Raw genomic sequence first — 11,158 nt, 5'->3', positions numbered from 1 at the left:
TAGCAGCTGTAAAGCTGAAAATATACACGTTACAAATACACTTTTAAAATATAAAAGAAAAAAGAAAAAAGGGAAAATGTACAATATGAAAGGGATATGGGGGTCTGGGGTGGTGGGGGGGAGGTGAGGTGGTGGAATGCAGTGCGCTGGTGCGGTAGGAGGAGGAGGAGGAGGTGTGTGTGTGTGTGTGTGTGTGTGTGTGTGTGTGTGTGTGTGTGTGTGTGTGTGTGTGTGTTTAACTTACTCACGGTCTGATCACGTGATGGACTCTTGAAGACCAATCGATACCCTCCCAGAGAGCTTTGATCTCATTTAACTGACCTTTGAGTATACGTGGGACCTCGCCTACCAGTCCCTTCATCTCCCTTCCTCCGGAGGGGACAGCAGCCAATCCTTGTCAGCAGAAGCAGCTTTCGACCTGAGAAAGGCTCGAACCTCGATATACTGTGTTGGCAGACTGAGAATTTAACCACAACACCAAGGGAGCGTTTTTTTTTTTTTGTGTGTGTGTGTGTGTGTGTGTGTGCGCGTGTGCGGGCTTGTGCGTGCGTGCGTGTGGGTGCTATCATCATATCACAAGAGGTACGCGAGAGACCACTTAGCAGGTAACGCCTCTCGTCATGATTGCTTCGTTACCGTTATCAGCAGCAATTATGAGCTAATTACTCGTCGTCCAGCCCCGGCGTAGAGATACCATCGCCTGTGCCCATGACCGACTGCGCCCCCGACAGGCCTACTGGAAACAATTTGTCCAGGTATTTGGTGGTCACAGCGGGGCGCCTTAGCGGTGAGATATTATGGGCCTCGCCACCCCTCCTTGGCACCCCAACACATGTATGGGGCAGGTGACGCGCCGCCCCTGCCGCAGGAGTCCAGAAAATCAGTGCTCATTTTTTCGTACTGCGACCGCGTTTTATTTCAAGTGTCATCTTCCTGACCAATTTGTAAGCCTCTCGACAATGCCAGGAGCTGTGTGCTTCCCGCCATTTGGTGTTTAGTTGTCTGTACGTAGAAGTGACGATCTGATGCGTATAGTCTGTCGCTACGCAGTGCTGGGGCGTCGTGTGCGTTCAGTGGAGTCTTGCAGTGGGATATGTTTACCAATTTGTACGCACCAGACCAATTAGCTCTCATAAGAAAAGACACTACACTGGAAAGTTGAAAATTTTAATTAAGTATAATAATGAAATAATATTAAAAGGAAATATGTAAACTTCATTAGGACTATATCAATGTTCCTATGCATTGGTTAAAATCACAACAGTAACATCGGTTTCCGATATGACCTACGTGGAAGGAGGCGGACGATAATAAAGCGTATAGGTGGACAGCTGCCTCCACACCAAGGCTCCGTGGTTTGCGAGGCCCTTTTTTTCTGCCCAGGCGAAGCGATGATGGCTTGAAATAATGAACCGACGAGGTACTTCTGAGGATGGCTGTTCAGACAGCCCAGCAGACCAGCCAATTAATGTTCAAACGATGTGCAAGACGCTGACGCAGTAACTGAATAAATGTTTTATTCATCAGTTGTTGAACTTCATTTAGTAGAAAAAAATATTGAAAAAGGAGAAGTTCGATTAATGGAAGTTGTAGCTTCAGGCAGCGGAGGGCGTCCGTACCCCTGGCTTCCTAGACGTGTGCCTACCTGGAAATGTACGGAAAACATTTTACCTGAGCATGCCTTTCCTGAAGCCCTAGCGTGGCACAACAAGGACTAGATTTCTTGGATAACAGTGGTTTCAGTTTTTTTTTTTTTTTTTTTTTACGCGATCGCTACGGCTTCTCGACCATCACTCTCACTTCACCACCTTCCACCGATCCCTCCCTCCCTCCCGCCACCAAGAACCTCCACCCTACGTTTATTTACATCTTCCACTATCAGTCTCTCCCTTCCTCCATCCCTTCACCAACGTCTACCCGTCCACAGCATCCACTTCCTCCCACTAATAACTTCCACCCATCGTCCACCCAAAGCTCCATCCTCCCTCCGACACCAACTCTCGCCCTGCCCCGCCGACCCCTCCCAGCCCCTCCCCCCTCCCAGCCCCCCCCCCCCCCGAACCGCCCCGCCCCCTACGCCAGGCCATCCCGGGACGGAGAACAAACAAACGAGGCGCCCTGTGACTAGGATTGCCCAAAATAGGAGAAAAGAAATTCATTACAAATTCATGGAGGATCACGAGGAATGGGTTTTGTGGTAGTACATGATGATAGGATGCTCTCTCTCTCTCTCTCTCTCTCTCTCTCTCTCTCTCTCTCTCTCTCTCTCTCTCTCTCTCTCTCTCTCTCTCTCTCGACAGAAAGATACAAAGATAAAGATACACAGATACTTTTATTCATTTAGTCTTAAGATGCACTGACGAGCTGACAATCTCCTATCCCTGCGATGCGCGGCTCACGTCACACCCGGGAGGCTGAAGACAACACCCAGCAAGAGTATTTACACTTCTCGTACATATCATTATGCTCTGAAGTTGATTTTCACCGCCGCGAGTGCACGTATTCCGGGATTAATTCACACATCTCGGTACAGATCAGGCATAAATGGCTACATAGAAGTACGGTATATTTGGGACATCCGCCGCGAGCGTGGCCTCGGTATACATATCCGTCGCATTGGTCCTTGAGCCTGTAGTGGCTACGAACCCATCACCGCGGGACACGAGCCAGCGTGACATCCGAGGTATCTCAGTTTGGCTTCCCCAGGTTTCCCCAGGTGCCCATTGATCAACCATCCCGAAAGGTGGAATGAACAGCTGGGTGAGTTGCACGCCGACCGGCCACGGCAGGATTCGAATCTTGATAATTCCTGTATCCTTTTTCCTGCATCTTAATCTTACCTGAAACTGTAAGTTATTTTGTTACTTTTTTGCAATCGTTGGGCTTTAAAGTCAAAATTCTGGCTATGCCGCAGGTTTCAATTCACCTTACTTTTCTTCGTAAATTCGACAGCAAATCACTTAAAAATAGAGCCATTTTAATAGGAAAACACTTTACAACACTGCCAAAAGTATGTCATTACTGGTGTCAAAAATATCAAGTGGCATAAACTACTGTTAAAGAAACACGGAATGTAGATATCAGTTTCAAGGTTGGACAGGAAGTGTTTACAATCACTGGCGGTGAGCTGCACTGCACGGCGACGAGTGACATCACGCGTACGAATTGGCTCACTGAAAATATCAAGGCTAGTTAGGAGGGACGCTGTTCAGTGAGCTAACAAGTGTGTCACACGAGGCACGTTCTGTGAGTATTCGGCTGGAATTACTTAAAACTACGTGAGAAATGAACTAGAAGGATTGTAAAGAGTGAGGGCTGACGCAGCGCATCCAAGGCGTCGCCCTACCACTCTGCTATACTTGATGGCGGCCATTTATTTATGGAAATAGTAATTGAGGTAATACAGTGTTTTCAGAAGCATTGTGATGACATTAATATTAGGGAGCAAAAATACTGTAGGAACTCGGCCCCAGAAAGCAATGCAAAACACGAGTATACCGCCGTTAGCAGACAGCTGAGATGGCGCGTTTACACTTGACCGACTCCTCTGTTATGCTAATCGTGGTGGAGATTCCCTTCTCCCTCGGCGATACACGCAGGGATGGCGCAACACCCCCGGCAATCAAAGAGCTTCACGGCCGCTAAGTATAGGCCAAACTTCCCTGGTCATTAAGTCCAACCCTCCACTCGCCGGCAGCCTCGGGGCGGTCATCTGTCCGGCATCCTAATACCCATGATTGGGCACCGCAGCCTCTCCATGCGACCCCAGTGAGCCTGGGCCACCCCGGGCCCTGGAGAGGAAAGACTGGCACACGTAGCTTTGTAGACCTTTAAAGCTGAGATATTTTTTTAAAGAAAACAATAGTGTCTATTATTTTCTCGAGAAGCAGCACAAATAGTATGCAGTGTAGTCCATCCCTTACTTTTGAACAGGCTAAAGAATGAAACCGACTTAGTTATGCAACGTGCGTGTATGATGTATCCCTCAATCTTCGCCATAATGGTGAGTTGCTACGTGCTCGACGTCGATATTCCGAAACAGGCAATGTGGAGGTTGGGATGATGGTAGCAATGCGCCAGACGATGACGAGTAATGTCAGTGTTTGCATACTCGTTTTTGTCATGGGTGTATCGGGACGCAAGGCTGGTCTGGGGAAGTACATGGTAGCAGGTTCGGACAATGACATAGTGCGTAGAGTCGTGTGGCGTAAGTTCGTGTGTGGTGGCGCTTCACATCAAGATGCATTGCAGGTCGTCCCTACACTAACGTATACTTAATCTGCCTCCCCCTCACCCCATCTTTCCTTTCCCCCAGGACGGTGTCGTCAGCGGGGGTCCTGGGCGCCCACCTGCTGTGCTCGCGGGTGCCCGGCCTCACGCCCCGCCAGAGCCGCATCTGTACGCGGGCGCCTGACGCCATGGTGGCCATCAGTGAAGGTGCGAGGGCGGGCCTGCGAGAGTGCCAGCGGCAGTTCCAGCATCATCGGTGGAACTGTTCCCTGGCGTCTACCAGCAGCAGGGCGTTCGGCCACATCGTTCTTGTGGGTCAGTTAATATTGGCTGGCGAGGTTTCATCCATGCTTTTCTAAACTACACATTTCAGACATTGATTGATATTATGCAGCTTGTATGGCACTTACTAACACAAAGATGGAAGCGAGCACCGTGACAGTAACACCCTCGTTCTCACTCGTCAGGATGTTACTTGTACTTCTGTCGCTCAGGATCATGTGTAATAATCATAATATAAGAGTAAGGCGATATAGTCATTCATGTTTCTGGGCTTCTAAAACTCCAGATGAACCTCTTAAAGTAGCCCGAGCTGCACGTACTGCATTGCATCCCTGACCATTAAGCTGTCGTGGAGGGGAAGGTATATGTAACCTTTCTCCGCACTTGAGCATGGGATTAACCCTTGCGACATATCAACAAGCCATCCCCGCTCCCAGAGGCTCTCAGCGACCGTGTCCCCATTATTCTCCCGCCGCCGGGCAAAGGTGAGCACACAGCGCCCCACAAGGGTTGCTTCGTCCCCTCAACACGTGCGCACCGTTCCTTTTCACGTCTCTTTCACTGCTCCCTGCCTGAGCCCCTGTTCCCCTACTTCTCCTTTGCCCTCAGCTCTATTTGTTTACGTAATAGCATGTAATCCTCGTTTTGTACCGATTGTCATTTTTGTTCTCTAAAACCCAATTCAAAGGTCCATTAGCCTGTTAAGATCCCCCCAGGACATGGTCAGCTTGCCATATTTCTTCACCGAACAACACTCTTCTCGTAAACCTTCCTACAAGATGAGCAGGATTCTTATGAGTGTTTACCAATTACGTGTCCGTGTTCATGTAACTTTCAACTTGCTCAAAACTCCTCTCGAAGATGATCTGCAGACCGATTTACTGCGTGACGTGTTCACTATTCAGGGACTGGCCTGCACTCCCTCGTTGTGAAAGCGTTGTGGACAGTCAATGAAGAAAGTCTTTTGTGCCTCCAGTCTTAACAATCAGTTACGGTACATTCTCCTGGATGATCCTTTTCTAACGGAGGGAATCTGGCACAAAAGCCACCAATGAGGCTCGCTGCCCGCGGACATTATCTTACAAAAACCAAGGGGAGTGAGTTGAGCAGGGCAGGATGGGGCCCCGGACTGAACCAGATCATTTGTCGCATCACGAAGCCTGTATGGCCGGGAACAAGAAAACACCCGCCCTGCCATCCGCCCGGTGGCGTAGTTTGTGCTGGGGGCGCAGCTCCTCTTTCAGTGGCAGATGCACATTAACTGAACACATTAATTATGAACGCTAAAGTTGATGTATGTTTTCATTATCAGACAACTTTACAGCATTCGTAAGATGCAAAATATATAAATGCTGGGTCTTTCTGAGTTCACTCGACTTCCACCAGCGCTGGCCACACCCATCTCTGAGGGGAGGGAGGAGCCAGTGTGTGTCAGCGTGGCCATCATTGCACCGAAAGTAAAATTTATTAGTAATAAATGTCATGCCTTGAAGGCTAGCTATGAGCATCAGCATGCCGCGGCCGTCCGTCAGTGCTAGGCCCGGCCCCTCCCCCAGCAAGCCCAGTCACCCCCATCAGGGCCGGCCTCCGCCCCCCCACCCCCGCGTCCCCTACAATTTTGTATATAAATCACTCGTAGCGCTGGTGCCAGAACCGGTTGGGTTTCTTTATCTGTGTGCCCGTTTTCTGGCGTTGTAACGGCCCATCAGCAAGTATCCGCATGAAATCTGTGACGAGAATACCTCACATGGCTTATGTGATTCTGCGACGCCATCTGTACATGCCTGACATAAAGTGCAGGCAGCACACTGTGGGTCATTTTCGGCATATAATGTCGTGGAGGCAAGACGTTAAACATAACGCCACAGAACTCTTCAGTGCTGCTCCCGCCATCAGCCCTCGGGACATCACCATCGAGGGGTCGCCCGGTGATTATGACGAAAAAGGCAAACACACGCAGACAGGCCGCCCTTGAATGTGGCATTGCTGGGTTATTGCCGCACCGGTGGCCTGGGGCAGCAGTCCTTCACCCGCTTCTTCCGAACGCCGCATTACACGCAAAGAATGTCTCATGCAAAGAATGTCTTGGAATCAAATAATTGTCTTGATGTTAATTAGTTTTTCAGGAATTCATAAATAAGTAACAGCGAACATGGTCTGATTTGTCGTAACTCAGTTGTGTTGGTCTACGGAAAGAATATACAATGACTTCGTGGTGTGGTTACCTGGATGGCTGAAGGCTTCCTTGACATTTTTTTTCTCAACAAAGGAAAGTTCCTAGTGTATTAATCTCTTGGGAATTATGACAGCTATGCTTCTAAAAAACAAAAATATTAATGGATGTCAGGTTAGTTATTGACAAATAGGAACAGTTCAGTGCGGTGAGCGATGGTGCACCTCTGAAGGCCCTCACCTGTTCTCCCTCACCAATCCTCTCACTGGTATCCACAGGGAGCCGCGAGGCCGCCTACACGTACGCGGTGACCAGCGCGGGAGTCACCCACAGCGTCACGACCGCCTGCTCCCGTGGCAACATCTCCACCTTTGGCTGTGACGACCGCAGGCGAGGGCGGTACAGTTCTTCCGGGTGGAAATGAGGCGGCTGCAGCGCCGACATTAGGTGAGAGGTGCATGTTAAGAATGTCCTGTTTGAACTCTTCATTCTCCTGGACATATATATCAGAGACTTACTGTCAATGTATGCCCCAATACAACATATATGAAAGATGATAAGCGCAGGGCATTCAGAATGAAACAAGCTTACGTGTGCATGTACACCAAACAGCGTACTTTCATACACAGGACACCCAAATACTGATATACCAACACTCACAATAATGAGACAGACTCAACAAGTTACGCACGCAGCCCCATACTCATCGGCCCCTTGTTCCTTCCTCCTCCCGGCCGCTTGCAGGTTCGGGGTCAGGTTCGAGGAAGTTCCTGGACGCCCGCGAGGTGGAGGGGGACGGCCGCGCCCTCATGAACCTGCACAACAACCGGGCGGGACGCAGGGTTAGTGTCCGGGGCGCCGCCTCCACAAGGCAGCGGCGGCTCCGTGCATGCTCACCAGAAACTGTTCTTGCTTAGAAAATTTGCATATTGTTGCCCTACTTGTCCCTGCTCCCACTATTCTCCAATTTTTTCCTTTGCACATGCGGCTGTTAGAAGTGTAATAATTGTTACTAAAGGTACTTTAGTTATCTCTCTTCTAGCACTATTTTTTTAATACTTTTCCTTTTGAGCATATTAATATTGCTGCTAAGAATAATATGCGCATCCGTGGAGCAGTGGTCAGCGCGCCTGGTTATGAATCCACGGGCCTGGATTCGAATCCTGGCCCGGGCAGTCGGCGTGCAGCTCGCCCAGATGTTCATCCTCCCTTCCGGGCTGGTCGATAAATGGATACCTGGGAAACCTGGAAAAGATAAACTTTGGTAATCCCAGATTTACCATTGGCCCGTGTCCCGGGTATTGGGTTCTTACTTAACACAGACTCAAAAGGCCAAAGGTACAGAGATGAGCACCAGCACGCGCAGCTATAGCGTATGCACCCGCTTATGAATAGAACGATTGTATAGCTACCTTTCATCCTGATGGCTGCTCTATCAGTATAACAAGAGTAGCAGAAGCAAGGACAGCAGCGACAGCAGAACCATCACCGCCATCACCACCACCACCAATAACAACACCTGCTAATAAAGATAATGATAATAATAATAACAGTAATAATAATAATAATAATAATAATAATAATAATAATAATAATAATAATAACACGTATTATTATTATTATTATTATTATTATTATTATTATTATTATTATTATCATTATTGTTATTATTATTATTATTGCTATCATTTTTTTTCATTACTACAATCATCGCGAAATGGATAACACTTCCTTTTCTATGGGGCGGTGGGGGAAGGGGGGAGTGCAGCTCCAGGGGTGCCAAGGGGGTGCCGTGTCCCCATGTTGGCGTGAAGCACTAACCCGCGTCTTGCCCCCAGGCGGTGCGGAGCGGGATGAGGACGGAGTGCAAGTGCCACGGCGTGTCGGGCTCCTGCACCGTCAAGACCTGCTGGAGGACCCTCCCGCCCTTCACCTTCATCGGGAAGCACCTCTTCCACAAGTACAGGAAGGCCAAGTCCGTCTCGGTGCATAAGGTATTCTCCACCCCCTTCCCCTTCCATTCACCTCCTCTCCCTCTTCATCTTCTCTTCATCCTCTTCTTCTTATCCTCCTCCTCCTCCTCCTCCTCCTCCTCCTCCTCCTCCTCCAGAAGTGCTTTAATCCTTCCCGTAAGCCACTCCTATGGCTGATGAATTGATTAAATCACTGAAAGCAGGCAGTCCCGCAATGAGCCAATAGGCTTCCTGCTGCCTGCTCGTCCATGTTTCCATGTTTCCATGTCTCCTCTTCCTCCTCCTCCTCCTCCTTCTCCTACAACTACTACTACTACTACTACTACTACTGCTACTACTACTACTACTAGTAATAATAATAATAATAATAATAATAATAATAATAATAATAATAATAATAATAGTAATAATAATATTAATAATAATAATAATAATAATAATAATAATAATAATAATAATAATAATAATAATAATAATAATAGTAATAATAATAATAATAATAATAATAATAATAATAGTAATAATAATAATAATAATAATAATAATAATAATAATAATAATAATAATAATAATAATAATAATAATAATAATAATAATAATAATAATAATAATAATAATAATAATAATAATAATAGTAATAATAATAATAATAATAATAATAATAATAATAATAATAATAATAATAATAATAATAATAATAATAATAATAATAATAATAATAATAATAATAATAATAATAATAATAATAATAATAATAATAATAATAATAATAATAATAATAATAATAATAATAATAATAATAATAATAATAATAATAATAATAATAGTAATAATAATAATAATAATAATAATAATAATAATAATAATAATAATAATAATAATAATAATAATAATAATAATAATAGTAATAATAATAATAATAATAATAATAATAATAATAATAATAATAATAGTTATAATAATAATATTAATAATAATAATAATGATAATAATAATAATAATAATAATAATAATAATAATAATAATAATAATAATAGTAATAATAATAATAGTAATAATAATAATAATAATAATAATAATAATAATAATAATAATAATAATAATAATAATAATAATAATAATAATAATAATAATAATAATAATAATAATAATAATAATAACAATAATAATAATAATAATAATACTCTCCCACCTACATACATTGATATTGATAGCATTACAGGAAGCCACATATGTCGCCAGTGGTGAGGTGGAACAGCAACAAATTTTTCGTTGCAAAAGTGATTCTCCTTATTTGCTCAGGGCCGGAGAAGATCCACGCCTCACCTGCGTCTGGAGAGGGTCAGGAGAAGAGCTCGACGGCCTGCAAGTTTCATCTTGTGTACTTGGAAAGGAGTCCCAACTACTGCCAATGAATCCGCGGTGGGTTCGCTGGGCACCGTGGGTCGCAAATGCAACAGAACTTCGTCAGGTAATATACTGCGACCTCAAAATTTACTTGCATTTTACAGTGTTTGTTTCTCCACACCTTTTAGCATAATCATCAATGTTGTTGCTAGTTTCCTGCCGAACTTCTAGGGGCTGTATGCAATAAAATTCGACATAATGCGACTCAATAATTGTGACCCAGCAGAGCTTTTTTTTATAAATTCCCAGCACAGTGCACCGTTACAAAGTGATGGTTACAGAGTTAGAGTTACAGAGTATCGGTCAGACTTTCACTGCTCCTCTTCATCATCAGGGCCAGGTGGCTGTGACCTGCTGTGCTGCGGCCGCGGGTACAACACTCACCAGTACACACGCACATGGCACTGCAACTGCAAGTTTCACTGGTGTTGTTACGTGCAATGCCACACCTGCATGGAGGACACCGAGGAGAACAACTGCAAGTTGGGAAAAAAGTGACCGTCCGTAGCGGGAGGCGGCGAGGCTGTGCTCTCCCGGCAGAGATTCTTCATTGGAGGGCGCGAGGGACATAGTTTCGTTCAGCATCGACAAGGTTCTTCAGTGACTGCGAGACATCTCTGAGCGGTGACGTCGTACAAACACTCCGTAATGGATGGCATTGCCTGAAACGCTGTGCTAGGTGGCCCGCGTGTTTACAACATGGACGCCACCACCAATGCTCTCTTCTCCCCTGATGCGCAGACACGAACAAAGGTGATAGGCTTTCTGCACCATCAGTGGGTGTCCAGCTAAGGATCCACACCAGCCAACCCTCAACAAGAACGACTGCCTTGTACCTCCCTATGTGATCTGCACGGGTCTGTGTTTTTGTCAGACGACATTAGGTGCTGGTGTCTCCTCTGACCTGGCAGCGAAGCATAAACCAACACACGCCCTCCATGTAGCGGCGGCCAACACAACGCTTACTCCTGAGGCAGCTGTTGACGGAACACCAGTTGCGAGTAGTCTGACTAACACTTTTACGAGCTATATAAACAATTTGGATATTCGTAATCAGTGATCTGTCTTGAGATTTATCAAGTGCTGTGAGAAT

The 11,158-nt window shown here is 45.6% G+C and overlaps 1 pseudogene; it reads left to right on the top strand.

Annotated features, from left to right (window-relative positions):
- Window positions 1-2,386: 2,386 nt before the first annotated feature.
- Window positions 2,387-10,563, top strand: LOC126995032 (protein Wnt-7b-like; annotated as a pseudogene).
- Window positions 10,564-11,158: the final 595 nt, after the last annotated feature.

This window comes from Eriocheir sinensis, unplaced genomic scaffold, assembly GCF_024679095.1.
Source record: "Eriocheir sinensis breed Jianghai 21 unplaced genomic scaffold, ASM2467909v1 Scaffold963, whole genome shotgun sequence".
NCBI lineage: Eukaryota > Metazoa > Arthropoda > Malacostraca > Decapoda > Varunidae > Eriocheir > Eriocheir sinensis.
The sequence above is the reverse complement of the archived record's forward strand: the minus strand, read 5'-3'. Positions and strand labels throughout refer to the sequence as shown.